The sequence below is a fragment of the Lepisosteus platostomus genome, chromosome 28 (genome assembly GCF_059453375.1).
Source record: "Lepisosteus platostomus isolate fLepPlt1 chromosome 28, fLepPlt1.hap1, whole genome shotgun sequence".
Classification (NCBI taxonomy): domain Eukaryota; kingdom Metazoa; phylum Chordata; class Actinopteri; order Semionotiformes; family Lepisosteidae; genus Lepisosteus; species Lepisosteus platostomus.
Window position 1 is genome coordinate 13,656,942 of NC_142638.1, and position 24,150 is coordinate 13,681,091.

Consider the following 24,150-nt stretch of genomic DNA (forward strand, 5'->3'; position numbering starts at 1 on the left):
TGTTTTAAAAAACATTTGAAAATGTTGCTTTTAGTTAAAGTGGTTCTTTGTTCTTTCTATTTCTGTTTCTTTTTTTAGTTCTCTTTAATTGTTCTTATTTTATTACGGCTTTCCTAATTTTTATTTATTTAATTGACATGTATGTTGCTTTACTGTATTGCTGTATTTTCCTTGACAACTGAAAGTATATCTCTCAATTTTAATATTTTATTTTTACGCTTGCTTTTTAAAGCACCAAAGCACTATTTGTTTGAAAGGTGCTCTATAAATAAAGTTTATTATTATTATTATTTTTAATATTATTATTATACTTTGTTACATTTTTGGTTAGGACAAAGATTCTAATAGAGGTGGCCTCTTTTACCCCGTTCCAAAAAATTGGAAAACTACCTTCAGGATACACTGACCAGGATGACCATGTACTGTCTCCTCTAACTGTGTATTGTCATCATGCATATCTTGTGTATTATTTATTGTAGTTGGTTTTGTCATTCTGTAAAGAAGCCACCTTTCAAGGCACTATATAAAATAATGTTTGTTATTATTATTTACATTTTTCATCGTAAAATCTGGCGAAGAGTCTTAAGAGAATATCAAAGAACACGTTGCTCTTACCTTTCCATTCCAAGAAATGCCCTCAGCTCGGATTGCAGAGATTGACCTCTCTGTCTCAAATTCTGAGAAACATAGACTCGATTGAAAAATGACCATTTCCTAAGATTCACATAACATCACCAGTCAACATTTGCCACTTGACATCAATAGAAACCATAGAGTACATGACATTTCCAATCAGTTTTCTTTCAAGGTACAATACCAATCGCCTTGCCAGAAGAGTTATACTGCGGTAGATAAATATTACAAATGTCAGATGCACGCAGAGTTGTTTGGATTACTATGAAAAGATTGGCAAATATATTTATGTTAATTATATTTCTTGGAGTGACAGAGCTAAAGAGAAAACAATACTTACCTTTATCTCTGCCGACAGGATCGCAAGGGATTCCCTTATACTGGGTTCCTATATAACAAAAAATACATTATTCAACAAACATGATATTTCTCTGTCCATTGGCAGCATGATTGTTTATCATTCCAGTTTTAGTTAGCTTTAATTTTGTAAACCCCAAGTAAACATAGTTTGTGCCTTTCTCTGAACTTTTTGGCATTTCAATTCAGTTGTTTGTAAGCTTATTTTACAGTTGCTAGGTTGATGAAGTTCCTGAACTGTGCAGTATTTCTTTTGGGTTTGGTGCGAATCATATTCTAGCGGTTGGGGGAAAAAAGCACAGGTGCCATCCCACCATTAAACCCTGAAACTTACCTTAGCCGATTCTTCAACTAAACCAGACATGTTAACTAAGTGTTACAGTATGTTTCAAAGTGTGTATTTTAGCAAACACAACTGAAGTTCTGTTGTCTCCTTGGAGACACCTGGAACTGGTGTGATGCTGGTTCTATGACATCATTCGTTCTAAATGTAAATGCAGGTATTGGCACAACATAGTAAATTGATGTAAAGTTATGGATCCATTCATGATTTTCACTCAGTTTGAAAGAGTTCCTGTCGTGTGGTTAAACTTTGTGTTACGGAGGGTTAACTGGGGTTCTGGCTACTAGTTAGGCTTGGTCATTCAGTCATCTGGTTCATGAAATAGGAAGCTAAGAGATCTGTGTTTTAGTTTTACTGTTTGTTTTTGTCCCATAGAATAAGAAATGTTTCATTAATATTAGTAATAGAGTAGCTGTTTCTCTAAACAGTGTGTGTCAGTTTGCACTGCAGGTGTGCCAGGTAGAGACCATTTAAGAACCCAAAAATATGCTGTCATTTACTGCCGTGGCTAATTTCTGTTAACCTTGTCTCTCACTCACTTTGATGAGCAAAATGTTCATACATAAAGCATACATTTCTGATTGGTCAGAAGAAGCTTCTTAACATATAAGGTATAAACAAAGTCATAAAGTTAGGCACTTAGGTCAGCCTTAGGCAGTTAACCAAGACCATAATCCGATAAGAAGCTATTCCCTTTCATGTTGCTAAATCACATGTAGGATACATGAGTTACTCCTCCACTTAAGAGACCTTAAAGAGACCTTGGCCAGCCAGGAGTGTAGAAAACCGTAAAACAGTTCTTGAGGACCTAATTGTTAACTCTTAACAGGCAAAGGTTCCTTCAGTCCTATGAGAAATATTTTAGAATTGAACTAAAGTGTGTTTCCGATACAGGAGCATATGTCTGTCAGGGCCTGTTGGAGAGGCCCTGCATGAGAACCCCTGGCTGCAGTTCCACATCCCCCTGAAAGTAAATAGAGCCATAAGCACGGAGCTAAGGACACTGCTCCAGGACATGCTGGCTGTCGATCCTGACCAGCGACCAGAAGCCATCCAGCAGAAGAAGCAGGTCAGGCAAGCCATGGCACGAGAGAAAACATCTTTGTAGTGACTGATAGCAAGATGTCCGTGACCAAGGGCAATTCGTCTGAGTAAAGTCTGATTTCATTTTTATGTCCCGAAAGGCCACTGCCTTTGTGCTGTAGATTTCTGATTTAGACGGGCATTTCTATGGACAACTTTGACTTTTCTGTGGGTCCAATGAAAATAAGTTTTTTAACTTATTCTTTGTTACAGTTTTCGAAAGTTTAAAGACATTCACTGAGTTGACGATAAAGGAAAAGTTTCATCTTTCACCTCTTGGAAGGTAGGCCGGTCAGAGGTACAATATATGTCTTCATGTCTTCATCCTCCATGTTTGTAACTACAGGTTTCACAGTGTTGAGCTAAGACACAAAAACACCTACAAATGGCAGTTCCAAATGTATCAAATGTATAAACCTGGGCTGAAAAAGTGTGTACAGTATATACTCTGTGTAGGTCTGATAAAAGTATTCGAGTCAAAGTGTCATATGGATACAAATTCTCATGATTTTGTATTGTGTTTTTTTTCTCTGTTCTGCTTTATTGAAAGAAATCAGATGCTCTTCCTGAAACTTACCTTAGCTGATTCTTCAGCTAAACCAGACAGACTTCTGAAATTCTCAAATATTATCAAATCTTGTTGGTGCAGAGGTGGTGGAGCCCATTACCAACAGACTCACAGCTGAAATTGCTGTGAAAAGGGCTTCTACCAAATATTAACATGTGGGTGAAAATGTATACAATTGTAATATTTCCTTTTTTCCCATTGAAAGTATAACATATGTGGTGTGAGAAAGAGGTCCTCATTTAATTGCATGAAACTCTGGCACTGGCGCAACAAACTGAACAAAGTTCAAGGGGGTATACGCTTTCTGTAGACACTTTATTTCCTCTTTTTCCATACTCTAAGAAATGATTTGGGAAACCTGTGGGACACTGGAGGTCATTATACATGAGTCTCTTTCTGCACCTTTTAAGCCATTGAAACCTAGTTGCCTTGTTACAAGGTCTAATATTACAGTAGGTGTGGTTTCCGTCTCCTAATTTCTGAGAATGATCAAATTGGGGAATAAGTTGTAGGGAATACCACTCTTGCACTTCTAAGAAAAGACTATCTCAAATGAAACTCGCTATAAAAAGACATCTTGTTGAAAAATTCTTTATTTTTTGTCATTTCTAAAGAAAAAACATTCATCAAGTCCTTCACAAATGTTTTGTTTGTGACTTTCTCTGTTGTTCCCTTTCACACTCAACTGAACTATGTGTTATGTCTTGTAAACGTAATCAAACATTTCACTTAGGTGTGTGGGTTAACACAAACCCATATTATATGAAACATTCAGTTTTTCATTCACGTTTTTTCTAACAATTGCATCCATGGTAGGACTACAGTAAACACCACTTTTTACTAAAGTAAATGAAATTGTTCATTAAACAAGACACATTGTTTTAAATGTATGCAATACGACGGCACTAAAAACAACACTGAAACTTTTCATTGAAATACTGGACGAGATTGTGCATATTCAATGGATTTCTCCTGGTGCCTTTTTTCATCAGTCTTTTCATATTCTTGTTCTCTACTCAGGTGTCTCCTGTTCTTTTGGTGATGTCTGCTGTACACACATGGTATCATACACTTGAGCAAAGTGTGATACCACCGTTTGTTCTTCTCCTAAAATAAAGATGAACATTGACAAAAGTCAGAAGCACTCTTTTCTTTGACAGACGATCAAACAATGCAAGAATAACCATACTCTCTGTTCCTTACTCATTTCTACCTACCTGTTTGACCACTTTGTCTGCTTCAGTCAGGACAGGGTGCTGGGGCTGACTCTGAGCAATCTGAGAAGAGCTCTCTGTGATCTTCTCCCCTACAGTGGCTACATTGTACTCTGTTTGAAATCCAGGTATCGCCTCCGGTAAGTTCCTCAGTCTTTTTTGGGACTTGAAAGGGTAGAATCATTTTGTGACTACATTTCATTGTCATGCACTGATATGTTCTGGTTTGTGTTCGATTACTGTAGGCGTTCAAGTACTTTCTTTTTGTTCTAGATTGGCAGTGTTTGAGATGGTAGGAACTTGTCATATTCTCAACTTATTTTCTCTATGAGACTCTGAATGCTCTGTAAACATACTATTTTAGCAATTCTTAGAAATCTGAAAGCAGTGTTACCTGTATCATTTTTTGTCTTGGTAGTAGTATTGCAGCTCCAACATCAGCACTTAAATAATGGTTTGTGATGTTACTTGTCCTTGGAGTTAGTATACTCCTGAGAAGTCAAGAGAAATCTTACGTAAGCATTAATTATGTTTCACTTTTGAAAGCAAAGTACGTGTCAAGTACTTTGAAGGCATTTGTTGATACTTTTAAGCACTTTCGTTGATTATTATTATCCTTCAATTAGTTATTACAAGTCCAACATTCCCTACATGATCTCACTCCATATTCAGTGTAGCTCCACTCTACGAAGATGAATTTGCTAATTAATCAGTTAGGGACACAGCTTATACTTCAGTAGTCTTAGATCATTTAATGATGATTATTGTACTTTATAACTAGCAAAATCCCCATATCCTGTTCATTGCCCCATTTCCGGTCATGTGGATTGACTTATGCCTGAAGTGGTTAATTCTCACCTTGACATCTCGTAGAACAACTGAATCTCTACCAAGGGTGAATGTGTCCTTCCTCTTAATGTCTAAAAGAAAAGGTTAAAATTCATCGAAGCAAAATGCAACAACCCAAAATGTTGGGGAGGTCGTTTCCACAGTTATTTCATAAGACAGTGCTTGGAGTGAAACTACATGACCATGGTGAAGAAGTAAAAACACTCTACCTTGTTCCTCCTGACTGATGTCCTTATGCGTGTTTTGCACAGTTGAGCGTTTTGTGTCTTGTCGTCTGTGTAGGCAACAGCCCTCTTCCCTGGGATAGAACTAGATGATATTTAGACACGTTAATTTGACTTCTCCATTGCTCACATTGATGTGGATATGATTATAATGCTCTGTTTTGTGGGCTTCCCAAGAAAACAATAAATCCCTTACTACTTGTTCGAAATGCAGTAGCACAGATCCTAACAAATACAAGAAAGAGAATATCATTCCTGTTTTGAAAAAACTTCACTGGTCACCTGTATTATCTAGGATAAATTTGAAAGTTCTTTTACTTGTTTTTAAAGCTTTAAGCGACCTAGCACGTCTGTACCTTACTGAATGTCTGTCTTCATATGTTCCTATACGTGACCTGAGATCTGCACATACTGGCCTACTGCAAATACCACATGTGAAATGCAGAAAGAGTGGAGAGGCTGCTTTTTGTTTTTATGCTTCTAAATTATGAAACTCACTTCCACTTTTTATTAGGCAGTCAAGCTCGGTACATTGTTTTAAAAAACATTTGAAAATGTTGCTTTTAGTTAAAGTGGTTCTTTGTTCTTTCTATTTCTGTTTCTTTTTTTAGTTCTCTTTAATTGTTCTTATTTTATTACGACTTTCCTAATTTTTATTTATTTAATTGACATGTATGTTGCTTTACTGTATTGCTGTATTTTCCTTGACAACTGAAAGTATATCTCTCAATTTTAATATTTTATTTTTACGCTTGCTTTTTAAAGCACCAAAGCACTATTTGTTTGAAAGGTGCTCTATAAATAAAGTTTATTATTATTATTATTTTTAATATTATTATTATACTTTGTTACATTTTTGGTTAGGACAAAGATTCTAATAGAGGTGGCCTCTTTTACCCCGTTCCAAAAAATTGGAAAACTACCTTCAGGATACACTGACCAGGATGACCATGTACTGTCTCCTCTAACTGTGTATTGTCATCATGCATATCTTGTGTATTATTTATTGTAGTTGGTTTTGTCATTCTGTAAAGAAGCCACCTTTCAAGGCACTATATAAAATAATGTTTGTTATTATTATTTACATTTTTCATCGTCAAATCTGGCGAAGAGTCTTAAGAGAATATCAAAGAACACGTTGCTCTTACCTTTCCATTCCAAGAAATACCCTCAGCTCGGATTTCAGAGATTGACCTCTCTGTCTCAAATTCTGAGAAACATAGACTCGATTGAAAAATGACCATTTCCTAAGATTCACATAACATCACCAGTCAACATTTGCCACTTGACATCAATAGAAACCATAGAGTACATGACATTTCCAATCAGTTTTCTTTCAAGGTACAATACCAATCGCCTTGTCAGAAGAGTTACACTGCGGTAGATAAATATTACAAATGTCAGATGCACGCAGAGTTGTTTGGATTACTATGAAAAGATTGGCAAATATATTTATGTTAATTATATTTCTTGGAGTGACAGAGCTAAAGAGAAAAAAATACTTACCTTTATCTCTGCAGACAGGATCGCAAGGGATTCCCTTATACTGGGTTCCTATATAACAAATAATACATTATTCAAAAAACATGACATTTCTCTGTCCATTTGCAGCATGATTGTTTATCATTACAGTTTTAGTTAGCTTTAATTTTGTAAACCCCAAGTAAACATAGTTTGTGCCTTTCTCTGAACTTTTTGGCATTTCAATTCAGTTGTTTGTAAGCTTATTTTACAGTTGCTAGGTTGATGAAGTTCCTGAACTGTGCAGTATTTCTTTTGGGTTTGGTGCGAATCATATTCTAGCGGTTGGGGGAAAAAAGCACAGGTGCCATCCCACCATTAAACCCTGAAACTTACCTTAGCCGATTCTTCAACTAAACCAGACATGTTAACTAAGTGTTACAGTATGTTTCAACGTGTGTATTTTAGCAAACACAACTGAAGTTCTGTTGTCTCCTTGGAGACACCTGGAACTGGTGTGATGCTGGTTCTATGACATCATTCGTTCTAAATGTAAATGCAGGTATTGGCACAATATAGTAAATTGATGTAAAGTTATGGATCCATTTATGATTTTCACTCAGTTTGAAAGAGTTCCTGTCGTGTGGTTAAACTTTGTGTTACGGAGGGTTAACTGGGGTTCTGGCTACTAGTTAGGCTTGGTCATTCAGTCATCTGGTTCATGAAATAGGAAGCTAAGAGATCTGTGTTTTAGTTTTACTGTTTGTTTTTGTTCCATAGAATAAGAAATGTTTCATTAATATTAGTAATAGAGTAGCTGTTTCTCTAAACAGTGTGTGTCAGTTTGCACTGCAGGTGTGCCAGGTAGAGACCATTTAAGAACCCAAAAATATGCTGTCATTTACTGCCGTGGCTAATTTCTGTTAACCTTGTCTCTCACTCACTTTGATGAGCAAAATGTTCATACATAAAGCATACATTTCTGATTGGTCAGAAGAAGCTTCTTAACATATAAGGTATAAAGAAAGTCAGAAAGTTAGGCACTTAGGTCAGCCTTAGGCAGTTAACCAAGACCATAATCCGATAAGAAGCTATTCCCTTTCATGTTGCTAAATCACATGTAGGATACATGAGTTACACCTCCACTTAAGAGACCTTAAAGAGACCTTGGCCAGCCAGGAGTGTAGAAAACCGTAAAACAGTTCTTGAGGACCTAATTGTTAACTCTTAACAGGCAAAGGTTCCTTCAGTCCTATGAGAAATATTTTAGAATTGAACTAAAGTGTGTTTCCGATATAGGAGCATATGTCTGTCAGGACCTGTTGGAGAGGCCCTGCATGAGAACCCCTGGCTGCAGTCCCACATCCCCCTGAAAGTAAATAGAGCCATAAGCACGGAGCTAAGGACACTGCTCCAGGACATGCTGGCTGTCGATCCTGACCAGCGACCAGAAGCCATCCAGCAGAAGAAGCAAGTCAGGCAAGCCATGGCACGAGAGAAAACATCTTTGTAGTGACTGATAGCAAGATGTCCGTGACCAAGGGCAATTCGTCTGAGTAAAGTCTGATTTCATTTTTATGTCCCGAAAGGCCACTGCCTTTGTGCTGTAGATTTCTGATTTAGACGGGCATTTCTATGGACAACTTTGACTTTTCTGTGGGTCCAATGAAAATAAGTTTTTTAACTTATTCTTTGTTACAGTTTTCAAAAGTTTAAAGACATTCACTGAGTTGACGATAAAGGAAAAGTTTCATCTTTCACCTCTTGGAAGGTAGGCCGGTCAGAGGTACAATATATGTCTTCATGTCTTCATCCTCCATGTTTGTAACTACAGGTTTCACAGTGTTGAGCTAAGACACAAAAACACCTACAAATGGCAGTTCCAAATGTATAAACCTGGGCTGAAAAAGTGTGTACAGTATATACTCTGTGTAGGTCTGATAAAAGTATTCGAGTCAAAGTGTCATATGGATACAAATTCTCATGATTTTGTATTGTGTGTTTTTTCTCTGTTCTGCTTTATTGAAAGAAATCAGATGCTCTTCCTGAAACTTACCTTAGCTGATTCTTCAGCTAAACCAGACAGACTTCTGAAATTCTCAAATATTATCAAATCTTGTTGGTGCACAGGTGGTGGAGCCCATTACCAACAGACTCACAGCTGAAATTGCTGTGAAAAGGGCTTCTACCAAATATTAACATGTGGGTGAAAATGTAAACAATTGTAATATTTCCTTTTTTCCCATTGAAAGTATAACATATGTGGTGTGAGATAGAGGTCCTCATTTAATTGCATGAAACTCTGGTACTGGCGCAACAAACTGATCAAAGTTCAAGGGGGTATACGCTTTCTGTAGACACTTTATTTCCTCTTTTTCCATACTCTAAGAAATGATTTGGGAAACCTGTGGGACACTGGAGGTCATTATACATGAGCCTCTTTCTGCACCTTTTAAGCCATTGAAACCTAGTTGCCTTGTTACAAGGTCTAATATTACAGTAGGTGTGGTTTCCGTCTCCTAATTTCTGAGAATGATCAAATTGGGGAATAAGTTGTAGGGAATACCACTCTTGCACTTCTAAGAAAAGACTATCTCAAATGAAACTCGCTATAGAAAGACATCTTGTTGAAAAATTCTTTATTTTTTGACATTTCTAAAGAAAAAACATTCATCAAGTCCTTCACAAATGTTTTGTTTGTGACTTTCTCTGTTGTTCCCTTTCACACTCAACTGAACTATGTGTTATGTCTTGTAAACGTAATCAAACATTTCACTTAGGTGTGTGGGTTAACACAAACCCATATTGTATGAAACATTCAGTTTTTCATTCACGTTTTTTCTAACAATTGCATCCATGCTAGGACTACAGTAAACAACACTTTTTACTAAAGTAAATGAAATTGTTCATTAAACAAGACACATTGTTTTAAATGTATGCAATACGACGACACTAAAAACAACACTGAAACTTTTCATTGAAATACTGGACGAGATTGTGCATATTCAATGGATTTCTCCTGGTGCTTTTTTTCATCAGTCTTTTCATATTCTTGTTCTCTACTCAGGTGTCTCCTGTTCCTTTGGTGATGTCTGCTGTACACACATGGTATCATACACTTGAGCAAAGTGTGATACCACCGTTTGTTCTTCTCCTAAAATAAAGATGAACATTGACAAAAGTCAGAAGCACTCTTTTCTTTGACAGACGAACAAAACAATGCAAGAATAACCATACTCTCTGTTCCTTACTCATTTCTACCTACCTGTTTGACCACTTTGTCTGCTTCAGTCAGGACAGGGTGCTGGGGCTGACTCTGAGCAATCTGAGAAGAGCTCTCTGTGATCTTCTCCCCTACAGTGGCTACATTGTACTCTGTTTGAAATCCAGGTATCGCCTCCGGTAAGTTCCTCGGTCCTTTTTGGGACTTGAAAGGGTAGAATCATTTTGTGACTACATTTCCTTGTCATGCACTGATATGTTCTGGTTTGTGTTCGATTACTGCAGGCGTTCAAGTACTTTCTTTTTGTTCTAGATTGGCAGTGTTTGAGTTTGAATTTGCTAATTAATCAGTTAGGGACACAGCTTATACTTCAGTAGTCTTAGATCATTTAATGATGATTATTGTACTTTATAACTAGCAAAATCCCCATATCCTGTTCATTGCCCCATTTCCGGTCATGTGGATTGACTTATGCCTGAAGTGGTTAATTCTCACCTTGACATCTCGTAGAACAACTGAATCTCTACCAAGGGTGAATGTGTCCTTCCTCTTAATGTCTAAAAGAAAAGGTTAAAATTCATCGAAGCAAAATGCAACAACCCAAAATGTTGGGGAGGTCGTTTCCACAGTTATTTCATAAGACAGTGCTTGGAGTGAAACTACATGACCATGGTGAAGAAGTAAAAACACTCTACCTTGTTCCTCCTGACTGATGTCCTTATGCGTGTTTTGCACAGTTGAGCGTTTTGTGTCTTGTCGTCTGTGTAGGCAACAGCCCTCTTCCCTGGGATAGAACTAGATGATATTTAGACACGTTAATTTGACTTCTCCATTGCTCACATTGATGTGGATATGATTATAATGCTCTGTTTTGTGGGCTTCCCAAGAAAACAATAAATCCCTTACTACTTGTTCGAAATGCAGTAGCACAGATCCTAACAAATACAAGAAAGAGAATATCATTCCTGTTTTGAAAAAACTTCACTGGTCACCTGTATTATCTAGGATAAATTTGAAAGTTCTTTTACTTGTTTTTAAAGCTTTAAGCGACCTAGCACGTCTGTACCTTACTGAATGTCTGTCTTCATATGTTCCTATACGTGACCTGAGATCTGCACATACTGGCCTACTGCAAATACCACATGTGAAATGCAGAAAGAGTGGAGAGGCTGCTTTTTGTTTTTATGCTTCCAAATTATGAAAATCACTTCCACTTTTTATTAGGCAGTCAAGCTCGGTACATTGTTTTAAAAAACATTTGAAAATGTTGCTTTTAGTTAAAGTGGTTCTTTGTTCTTTCTATTTCTGTTTCTTTTTTTAGTTCTCTTTAATTGTTCTTATTTTATTACGACTTTCCTAATTTTTATTTATTTAATTGACATGTATGTTGCTTTACTGTATTGCTGTATTTTCCTTGACAACTGAAAGTATATCTCTCAATTTTAATATTTTATTTTTACGCTTGGTTTTTAAAGCACCAAAGCACTATTTGTATGAAAGGTGCTCTATAAATAAAGTTTATTATTATTATTTTTAATATTATTATTATACTTTGTTACATTTTTGGTTAGGACAAAGATTCTAGTAGAGGTGGCCTCTTTTACCCCGTTCCAAAAAATTGGAAAACTACCTTTAGAGTACACTGACAATGACCATCTACTGTCTCCTCTAACTGTGTATTGTCATCATGCATATCTTGTGTATTATTTATTATAGTTGGTTTTGTCATTCTGTAAAGAAGCCACCTTTCAAGGCACTATATCAAATAATGTTTGTTATTATTATTTACATTTTTCATCGTTAAATCTGGCGAAGAGTCTTAAGAGAATATCAAAGAACTCTTACCAAAGTTGCTCTTACCTTTCCATTCCAAGAAATGCCCTCAGCTCGGATTGCAGAGATTGACCTCTCTGTCTCAAATTCTGAGAAACATAGACTCGATTGAAAAATGACCATTTCCTAAGATTCACATAACATCACCAGTCAACATTTGCCACTTGACATTGAAGAATGATGTGAAGACGGGGGTTTGAATTTAATCCTTTCTGTATGGGGTTTAAACTTCTAAGTCACAAGCTGGGGTTTATGGCAGGAAAGGGGGTTAACTGATAAGGACTGCAGATGCAAGCTAGGAACCCCCCTGGGTGTAATCTTAAACTGACCATTTGTCCAGAACATCGTAAACTGGCCAATCAATAAATCAATGTAAACAATAAATAAGTGTTTTATGAAGTACTCTTCTGAAGAACTGCCGCAAAGGCACATTTGCCAGACAGAATAAATGGGTCTTAGTGACTTCTGAATTCTGTTGTAAAAATCTATATGAGATATCAAGCAAATAGCACTCACGGGAAACAAAACCATAACTAAATTGTACTCTCTACCCAATGACATGAAAGGTAGGCCCAGAAATTATTACAGTTATTACTGTATTGATATTTTCTTGCCTTGTGAATGGTTTGCGACCAGACTGTGTACGCAGTGCTAGTCTGGACTTTTTCTGGAAGCTGTTTCATTGGTTTCATTTCCTGTTCCCAGCTGAGAAAGAACAACTGGAGGCAGAAGCACGAGGATTTTATTCGGAGCATCAAATAGGCCAGGGAGGTGCAGCAGGTGATCACGCAAGGAGGGAAGGTTGTGAACCTGCCCCAGCCCCCCGCGAATCCAAACCCCGACTACGTGCCCTGCCCTCACTGCGGCCGGCGCTTTGCCCCCAGGCCGGCACAGAGGCACATCCCCAAGTGTCAGCACATCAGGAGCCGCCCTCCTCCTCCTCCTCGCAGATGAAAACTGATGTGAAGAAGAGTAAAAGAGTCATGATCTTGGCTCACGACTCACGTCCTGCTTTTTCTTTTTAGAAATATATTTAGCACAGTTCATCCGTATGATGATAAAAATGTTACCTTGTTTTAATAAAATGATTTTTTTTTGGTGGACTGGTGTTTGCGTAACTGTGGTTATTTCAGTTTTTTTCCCTTGCGAAAATGTGTGTCGACCGTGAAAATAAATTTCAAGCTGTTCTTATCATTCATACACCTTGACCTCCTAAAAATAATTGTTCAACCTGGAACGTACAATTAGCAGGCAATAGAACAGGTCACATTGGCCTTGGAACCATCAAAAAGTAGTATTCACACATTCTCTGCATCAATTTTCCTTTAAAACAACTGAAAAAGCAAGGTAAAGTGTGATTGATTTTTTTAATGAAAGTTATTTGATTTAATTTATTTAATTTTCATAATATTTGAAATATGTTGGGATTAATGTGACTCAATATTATCTGCAGCTCTTACACTCCAGGCACCTGATAAAGTGGAACGCAGTGTCTTTGCCTTACATGGCGCTCAGCTCTTCCTCAATCCCAGCAGAAGCAGCAGCCTCCGGGTCCTGCCTCATGCACAGCTTAAAATGCAACACCGAGTAATACAACAAACAACAGGGAAAACCATTCACGATCAGACACATCCGTTGATTGCTGGCTCTCAGTAAAGGGACATTGCTGTGGTCCACGCATGAATCTGTTTTCTAAGTGCCTTATCCAATACAGTGTTGAGGCCAGTTTTCCCAGAAGCCATCTAAAGGGGAACACACAATAACTTGTAAACCTCCAATTTACATCACAAAATAGACTACATTTCAAGGTTAAAGAATTACCATGTTCTGCGATTCAGAACGAGGCAGCAAAACTTCCTGTAATCTGATGTGGCCCTGTGACATTGTAAAGGAGCAGGCTTGTGAATACATCTCGTTTAATCCAATGGAAATATTGCTCTCAACTTTTTTACGTTTTTGCCAATATATAATATTACATTGTTAACTCTGCATAAAGAACCTTGGACTGGAATGTTTTTTGCAGTGAAATGTTTGCTGCATAACCTATACCTTTTCTCTCCTACATCACATTGCATTAGTCATTACAGTGATTAGTGAGCAGGAAGGGCTGCATCACATCGCAATTTGTGTGGAACTTGAATGCGAATTTGTTACAACATGGCGTAACTTACAGTACTTTCACAAAATTCATGATTTTGTGCTCAATTTTGAGTTTGTAAAGTTTTTCTATAATGTCAATGATTTTATTTTGTGACTGAAATTAAATACTTTTGTGTCTGCAAAATTGGGACTGTAGTTCCACCTTAACCTACTAGTACTGTATGTCTTTGGACTGTGGGAAGAAACTGGAGCACCTGGAAGAAATCCACACAAATGAAGGGAGAACATACAATTCCATCCAGACTGCACCCCAGGAAATGAACCCAGGACCCCAGCTCTGTGAACCACAGTGCCACCTCAGTGCTATAGTCACTATAATTAATGTCAAAACTCATTTGCAAATGAGCAGCCTGGGATCCAAAAGGATCAAGACAAGGATCCAAACAAAGCACTATCCCAAAGCTTGGCTTTGTACAGTATATCATACAGGGCTTGATGCAGAAGGCAGATAATCTAAGTCCATGCAATAATTGCTAAGGGAAAGTGACTTTGTGTTTTTGGAGGGAAGTCACTCAACATGGAGCTGTGTTAGTGAAATGATTGTTCTGATGTACGGCTGATGTCCAAACACTGAAAACATGATTGTGTATGCAATCGCACTCCCGAGCTCCATTGGGTATGGTTAAAATAACTTTTTATAGTTCATCACATTCAAAGTGTGTGTACCTGATGAAAGTGTAACACGCATTTGGAGGAGTTATTCAGGATTTTCTTTCATTCAACTATTTCAAGACCCATTATTTTCAGATGTTGTAGTATACGTGATTAATGAAAGGCCTTCATATTACACAATGAAGGAATGACTTCGCAGGTGTGAAGAATAAAACATTAATTCAGCTCACTTTGGGGAGTTTCACAATGGCCCTCCTTAAAGAAATGTGGGTTTGATTAAAGGAGTGAAGAAAAAGCACTGAATAATATTTGCTTCTGTAAACGTAATCATCTCAAAATATGGTTGAAAAAATTGAAGAAGGTTAAACATAATCCAAAACGTATAAGGTCAATTTAAGTACAACCAGAATTCTAGTGTTTATGCAATGCATCTGTGGGTTGATATGAAATACGGCCGTTCTTAAACTAAACGAGGTTATCGAGAGCATATTCCGAGTACGGCTGTGGCCAGTTGTACTGTGAACTGCGAGGACCGTATCTTATCCTGAACTGGCTGTGCGAATACCGTCCTCTGCTGGCAGTAGGAATAGATTACAACGGCACTGTATTGGCGATTAGTCCTATTGCTAGAATATTGAAACAACAAGGAGTCCGCGGAGTCAAGCAATGCTGAATAAACAAGTACCTGAAATTCAATAGGATTTTGTGTATTGATTACAAATAGGTGTGAAATTCTCATGTACAGTGGTATTCATGGATTCCTTACACAAGCAGCCGTTGTTATGATACTTTCGTAATCTGAATATAAATCTATTATCTACTTAAAACTGTAATTATTGAATAGATTAATGTCTTTGAAATGCTTCATTAACTGGGCAGTTTCCATGTTTGGAAATGTTTTTATTTTGATTGCTGATTGCTAGATACTGTATGTTTAATAGGCATGCTGTTAATATTTTCTACAAGAGCCAAATAAGACAGTTATGCTGTAGTAAGTTATATATAAGTTATATAACATAAGTTATATTTTGTTCTGAGGTCAATTGAATTTCATACTAAATTACTGGTGTCCTTTTATCTGAGAAACACTACCTGATTGATCACCTGATGCCTAGAAATTAGCATGCACAGTAGCCCAGCGTTTAGCATTGCTAGCTCACAGTGCTGAGGTACACTTCTGGACCTGGGGTGCTATCTGTATGGAGCTTGTATGTTCTCCCCATGTTTGCATGAGTTTGCTTTGGGTGCTCCGGCTTCCTCCCACAGTTCAAAGAACTACTGGTAGGTTAATTGGCTTCTGGGATAATTGGTGAGTGTCTGTGTCTTCCCTGCATTGGACTACCATCCAGTCCCAGGTATCTCCTGCTTATTACTTTTTGAGGCTCTGGCTCCCCCGTGCCCCGCGACCCCCTGACCCCCTGACCCTGAATTGGATGAAGCGGTTAGAAAATGGGTGGTTTCTGTTATGCTCTGGTCATGCTCTGCCATAGCAACAACTTGTAAAAAATGCAGATGCTAGGATTTAACTCAAAGAAGGAGCTCAGATCACTGTGTTGGCATCACTGTACAGGTGTCCGGTGTGTTTTAGAACATGTGCTAAAATCTTATTTACTAACTTCTAGACTTTTTACCCCCCATATCAGTCTGCAGGTGCACAGTGGTCTGTGGACACCCTCCTTGCTCTGTCGTAAAACAGGAAATAAAAAGCAACTGGTTTTGACTTTAATGCACTGAGACTGTGGAACTCACAGAACTCTCTTGTCAGAAAGGCAGCTTCTAACAGCTTTTAAGTGAAGACTAAGAACACTTTTCTATTTTATTAAAATAGATTATATATGTTTTGTTTAAATATATGTTATAAATGTTAAAACGACAGCTCGTATAAGCTTGTATTTTTACCTTTCGATCATTTTTAGAATTGCTTTGAGTTGCTTTTACCATGATAAACAGTACAAAATATGAGGTGTTGAACTTGTCAAAAGTTTTAAAGCGCTTTATGACGTAAAGTGTGATGACAGTCCTTGGCGGTCTATGTAACAATTCTTCTTTAAGTAGGTTATCGGGCCAACAGTATATAAACATTACAGCTCAAGTGCTTTTGTATCTGAACGCTTTTAGGTAAGTAATTTAGCAGCTGCGGTATTAATCGTGATTTTAATGGCAAATTCAATTGCAGGTAAAATAAAAATGGCGGATAACTTTCTTTCTAGCTTCGTGAAGCGGTCGCGCCACATTATACATATATACCATAATAAGAAACATAATATGTACAGTAGAATTTTTCACTTTAAGCTGGCATTATCCAGAACCGGGTCAGGGCCCGGACCCGGACCGTGCAGTGTGGTCCGTCGGCCTTCTAAAGATGTTTAGGAGATCGGGGCGCCCTTGGATTTGATTAGAAACTTGCATAATTTCTTAACTTGACCCCATTATCCTAAAAAAAAACGGCCAGGCCCAGACCAAAGCATGAAGGCTGCGAGGATCGGGGGACTCTCATTTTTGGTCACAGCGTACAGTAGTAGATCAGTAACCTCTGTTTATCGTGATAACCTTTAATTATTTTCCAGTACTTTTTTAAATGATAAAACACATTGTCTCGCCAGTTTTGCTAAAGATACTGTTTTAGTGTTTACGCATAAATTTGTAAGCCGTAGGTTTAAATCTCGTGTTCTTATTTGCCGCATTTTCATCGTAAGAGAGGCGCTCGTTTGCGATTTACGCGCTGAACATTGTAAGCAGAGGAGCCTTAAGGCACAGCCTCGCCTTAACACCATTGTTTGCATTGTCATTGTCATCCAGAAAAGCAGTCGTAAGAAAATGAATCTGTGCCGGCTCCGAACATTAAAAAAACTATATCTAGACTGCAAATACATCCCAATCTTACTATCAACACGTTTTAAGAGCCCTCTCCTTTCCACCGGTATACAAGCTAAGAGAAATATTGGAAATCCCATCTGAAGTAGCCCTCGTGTCACCTTCGGAGCTGTGAGCGATGGGGATCATAATTAAAAGGGGTACAGTTACTTTGAAAATGTGTATGTGATACTTAAATTTAAATAAAATAAAAAGATAAATTATATAACACAGACTGCTATCAATGTCCATGTGTTTAAGACGTATGAATCGGTTTTAAAACAGGCACACCCCTTTACTTCTCACAAATCCAACTGGAGTCTCAGTCCGTCGTCGCGATGAATTAGGAGCTCAGATGTAGGCTAAGTGATTGCAATTTACTTATTTAAAAGAACCACTTCAAATCAAAAGGGAGACATTTTGTAATGGTAGTTATCGTATTATACAGTATACGTAATTGTAGATATACAGTACATAAAGGGTATGAATAGGTGTGAGCTTTTACTGTATATTTAATATTTTATCTGACCCATTTGTAGAAACCGCCTACTCAGATTTAGTTAAGTGGTCTGCCACCATAAAGACAGAAAAATATAATGACATCCTGTTACATTAACTGTAAAATAAACGCCGTAACTGCGGCCATATGAAAATTTGGATAAAGATTATACAAACATCCTAAGGAGCTCTATGACATATGAGCGTCGTAATAATGGTTGGTGACCTGACGTAACAGTGCTCCCTGAATTACGTGATCTGTATTTACCCAAATACAGATATATCACATAGGGAGATGCAGTCAAACATTGCATTGCTATCGTCGTGGTGAACTATTTCTCCGCTGTTTGAGACTTGTTTGGTAAGTGTCATCAAATATTCTTGTCAATTTGTAGCGAAATCGATATACTGTATCATAATCCTTCAGCTATCTATAATGTAGTGAAACGGCTAATTAATATTGATAAATTCCCTTATTCACAGTGACTTTTGCTCAAACCCCTGTTGCATAATGGGTTAATTTTATATAAAAAACATTTATATCATAGATATAATACAAGCTTTGAAATGAAATAGTACATTTCCAGGTTTCAGTTAAACATTTTTAAAAAAGCTCATGACTTTAAGCATTCTGAACATTGAGAATGTTATTTGGGAAACAAATGTTTATTATAATGTTTATGTTTAGGATCTGTCTCCTACTGAGTCAGCATGCAGCATTCAACACCATTAGGTTTAATATTAAAAAGTTGTGTATTTCCTGAATTGTTTTTTTTATTCTTTTCTATTAGACCATACTAGACTGTGCAGGATATCATTTATTTGCCATTTTTGCCTTTTCCAGATACCTGGGAAACAAAGCTCATATCTCATTTGCCAATGGAGCCCAGTCCTAAGCCTGGTGCTCTATCCCCCTCCCTGAAGGACACAGACTCGAATCGACCCGCGCCCTTAAGGCGACAGGATCTGATCTCCACGTACTGCCCGCCTCCCAAGATACAGCTTCTGAAGGACACCTTCCAAGAGAAACTGATGCAGGAAAAGGAGAAAAAAATGATCGCCATATACAATCGACGGCAGGAGGCGGCTCTACAGAAGATGAGAAAATCTTTCCAATACAGATGCAGCCATTCAAAATGGGTGAGGTATTTCGCGGCATACCCCGGTGGGCGTGTCACAGTATCACGCAGTATCACGCGGTATCACGTGTGTCACGTGTGTCACGTGTGTCACGTGACTAACTATCCGGCGTCGCCTTGTAAAACCGCCAGGGGGAGCTTAACCTCTCATGTACAGCATTTGAGCCTTTAATTTTGAACTGTGTATTACAGCATGTTAATCATCAGTCATTAAAATGTTGGTATATATTATGAAAGCAAGATTGCTCACTTGGACAGAAGTACACAACCTACCTTTATCAGAAATATTTATGCATCAAAGCCTTTACTGAAGATATTGCTAATAGTATTGATAATGGATGACTTTGGACAAGCTGTATACTCAAAGTATAATTTCTTTAGCACATTTGTACAAGCACTTGGAATCTGTCCAAGCCATACTTTGTCAGGCATTTTGTTTTACTTCAACGGGGCATAAAAACTTCCTTGCTTTTAACAGGGCGTTTCATAATTTCTAGCTACGAAAATGATTTAAAATGCGACACCTATCATTCAACTAGAGCTTAAAATATCACAAGGAAAAATACACACCGGTATTCCATTTCTCCCTAAACATTGTAAGCTTCGAAGTCTTTAACTAACGTGATACCGGAGTCAACAAGCATACTTTTAGAATTTGATTAAAAGGGAATATAATATGGAATCGCGTATCTAAAGAATTTAATAACGGTATGATTATATCCGTGTACTGCGGCAGGACTGTGTAAGGCTGTTTCGCCTACCTGCTCATGCGAGCTGTCTTGTAGCCTACTGGTCTAGGTGCGTGACTACCAGCTGGCAGGTTGTGTGTTCGAATCCAGCTGGTGCTGGACTTTTATTTTAACAAACATTTCTTCGAAAAAATAGGTAAGCGATATTATGGACAATCAATTGACTTTTATATTTCAAAATATCGCAACATGATCGATATTTGCGATATTTTGAATATATCTTCCCTTCTGACAGCGGTTCCTGCTTCTATTGTGTGTGTGTGTGCAACAGTAAATTTTTATAGAGAAATGGAGGCTGGACAGTATGCGTTACAATATAAACATTTATATTGATTTAAATCGTGTTCTGATTTAAATCGCAAACGCGTGTTTAATTATGTGTTTTTTAATCATGATCAGGCTAATGCATTTCTACATTTTCTGTATGAACCAGCTTAGAGGTTCATACAGAAAGACAGCTTGTGTTTAAATTGAGTGTAAGGTAATTTATGCTTCTAAAGTCATGGTCAGTATTGTTGTACTGTGCCGTACTGTGTCACATTATTTTATAGCGTTTTTATTGCGTTATTAAATCCGGTGGCGCTGTGTTAGTTTCCTGACTCACATTATTTAAACTGCGACACTGATCATTCATCTCTAAATAAACTTTATTTTATATAGCGTTTTAAGCAAATAGGTAATTAGATTGCTCATAAACCTAATCACTTTTTCTACATAAACACAGCGTGATTGCTCTCTGAAAATGCTTTTCCTTTATTTTTAAAGTAGGCTCAGATTTCAACTATAGATCGTATTATTATAAACTTTCTTGGAAAAATGTATTTTATGTAAACCATGTTTGCTATTAATTCATTTAGGGCTAAAATACGTTCATTGTCTTCTAATCGAGTCGAGTTGACATTGGAAGCCTGCCACACCCGGACCGTTAACGCATTAGCACGTCAAAGCCCATTGAGCCAGTATTGGCTTTAGTATCCCCCCCTTCTCCCCTCAATTCAATTCAGTTCAAGGTGTTTTATTTGCATGACAGATGGGTACAAGCAGTGTTGGGTACTGTATGTATATTGTAACGCTTACGGCAGACAGGCACTGTGTAGGAGCCGACGCACCAGAGCAGCGCCTGCAATTTTTATATTTATAACTTAGTTTTTAAAATTAGTCAAGCAATACGAAGCATCTCCTTTTACTTAGTGCCTGAGCATACTGCAACGCGTGTGAAGCCCATAAACGATATTAATTTTGGAACTTAAACATACAGTATATGGCTGGTCTCGGGAACTTTAAAGAAAACATACACACCAGTATTCCATTTCTCCCTAAACATTTTAAGCATCGAAGTCTTTAACTAACGCGATACCGGAGTCAACAAGCATACTTTTAGAATTTGATTAAAAGGGAATATAATATGGAATCGCGTATCTAAAGAATTTAATAACGATATAATTATATTCATGTTGCAAAAGAACTGCAACGGACATAAAAACTCCCTTGCATGGTTTCATTACGACCAGAATCGGTCTTGAGATATTTTTAACTTGATTTACAGTATTTGAGAGGTATGTCTTAACACCGATACTACAGTGCTTAAGTACTGCTCACGTATATGTTTCTAGGTTTATATTATGCATTTCATACGGTCAAATTACTTTTGAGCAATAAGAAGCGAGAAACGGTATGCGTTTTACTTTCGTTTTGTGCTGGGACCCGTGGATTGATTAGAGATATCAAGTACATACAAGTCATTTTTTAAATGTTGTAGTTCGTCTTGAAAAAATGTTACGAGTACATCATCTATCAACAATTACACAGGTTCTGTTTCCATATTGCGGATTTTGGTTACGTAATATTATTTTCTAGATTTCACGTTGTGAATATGATGGGATGTCTGATGGGATGTTCCTAAAAATCCATCCTCTGTAAAACGTCTTCTCCAGTTGTCCTGCATATGTATTCGCTAATGAAGCTGTGTGTTCTGAGCCTAGCCAGCTTAGAGGGCTAAAGACAGCTTGTGTTTAAATTGAGTGTAAGGCAATTTATGCTTCTAAAGTCATGGTCAGCATTTATCTTTGTACTGTGTTGTAAACTTGTTCTGTGCCAATCACAAACTCGTTTTCAATAAAATTATTTTATTAATTCAGCAGTTCGTGAGAGGGACATCCAGCAGGGAGACACACACACACACCGGTTTTCATTGACAACATTGTTTTTTTTTCAATTCCTCTTGTCTAACAGGAATGTTTTGTTTGTGGACAGACTGTTAGACAAGAGGAAAAGACCGCCTCCTCCTACGAAGCATTTCGTTGATCCGATCACGAATTCTTTTCCAGTCGTACGCAGCAAGGGTTGAGAATCTCCGATTCACCATCGTACTAATGGTTTCCCGGAGATTGGGTTAAAAAAAAACAAAAAACATACTAACAACTGTGCCATCCTACTCCTTAGTTAATACATTTTATTATTCATGAACAGTTAACATTGTTAGCAAAATATTTTGAATTATATTTAACCCTATTTTTTCTTTAGTTTTGTATTTAACTTATATGATAGTCAGACTTAATGTATATTTGAACAATGAAAATATATTTTTACAAGATTTTACATTAAGCACTTAAAATTAATATGGTTAATAATAGTAAACTGTAACATGCTGTAACAAGATCGGTTACAAGAAGAAAATGCTTTCAGAGAAAATGTTTCAACCAAACCTGTTCCCACACACCCTGCCCCCACTACCATTAGAATATACACAAACATTTTAGCGTTTCATTCTGAGCAGAAGACTCTCACACCTGAAGAGTGCTGGCTGTGACGAATTAAACCGGTTTTACAGGTTTCAATCACAGACCATGTGACATGGGACTCAGTAAACTACGGTAACACCGTATTTAATAACGCTTTAAAAACGCTATAAAATAATGTGACTTGGCACAGAACAAGTTTACAACACAGTACAAAGATAAATGCTGACCATGACTTTAGAAGCATAAATTGCCTTACACTCAATTTAAACACAAGCTGTCTTTAGCCCTCTAAGCTGGTTCATACAGAAATGTAGAGATCTAGGCTCAGAACACACAGCTTCATTAGCGAATACATATGCAGGACAACTGGAGAAGACGTTTTACAGAGGATGGATTTTTAGGAACATCCCATCAGACATCCCATCATATTCACAACGTGAAATCTAGAAAATAATATTACGTAACCAAAATCCGCAATATGGAAACAGAACCTGTGTAATTGTTGATAGATGATGTACTCGTAACATTTTTTCAAGACGAACTACAACATTTAAAAAATGACTTGTATGTACTTGATATCTCTAATCAATCCACGGGTCCCAGCACAAAACGAAAGTAAAACGCATACCGTTTCGCGCTTCTTATTGCTCAAAAGTAATTTGACCGTATGAAATGCATAATATAAACCTAGAAACATATACGTGTGCAGTACTTAAGCACTGTAGTATCGGTGTTAAGACATACCTCTCAAATACTGTAAATCAAGTTAAAAATATCTCAAGACCGATTCTGGTCGTAATGAAACCATGCAAGGGAGTTTTTATGTCCGTTGCAGTTCTTTTGCAACATGAATATAATTATATCGTTATTAAATTCTTTAGATACGCGATTCCATATTATATTCCCTTTTAATCAAATTCTAAAAGTATGCTTGTTGACTCCGGTATCACGTTAGTTAAAGACTTCGAAGCTTACAATGTTTAGGGAGAAATGGAATACCGGTGTGTATTTTTTTCTTTAAAGTACCGAGACCAGCCATATACTGTATGTTTATGTTAAGATTTCCCTTCAGTGGTAAAATTAGATATGAATATTCAATACTTAAACGGGCACAGTTAAGACATTAAATATACATGTACATATTGTATACAGTACAGTTTGCATACGGTAATATGTTTATGTTACGCGATTAAAAAATAAATAAATAAAACTGGAAGGTCCAGCACCACCATTATGTTTATATGGTTGTTTTTGTTGGTTGGTTGTTATTATGGTTATTAATAATACGATCTATAGTTGAAATCTGAGCATAAATAAAAAGAAAAAGCAAGTGATTAGGTTTATGAGCAATCTAATTACTTATTCGTTTAAAAAGCTATATAAAATAAAGTTTATTATTAATTTGCTGGACAGAGCGGTGAACATTATTATGCATAAGACAAAGATAACGATCCTGATCAGTTTAGAAATCTGTGTACGCTGTAAGGTTTTTACTTCTTAAACTTTTAAAATACACGTTTAGAATTGAAAGAAATCCTCTTCCTGGTATAGCAAACCAGCACGTCTTTTTTCTCCAATCAGAGGGGTGTCAGATGGTGTCAGCCAATCAC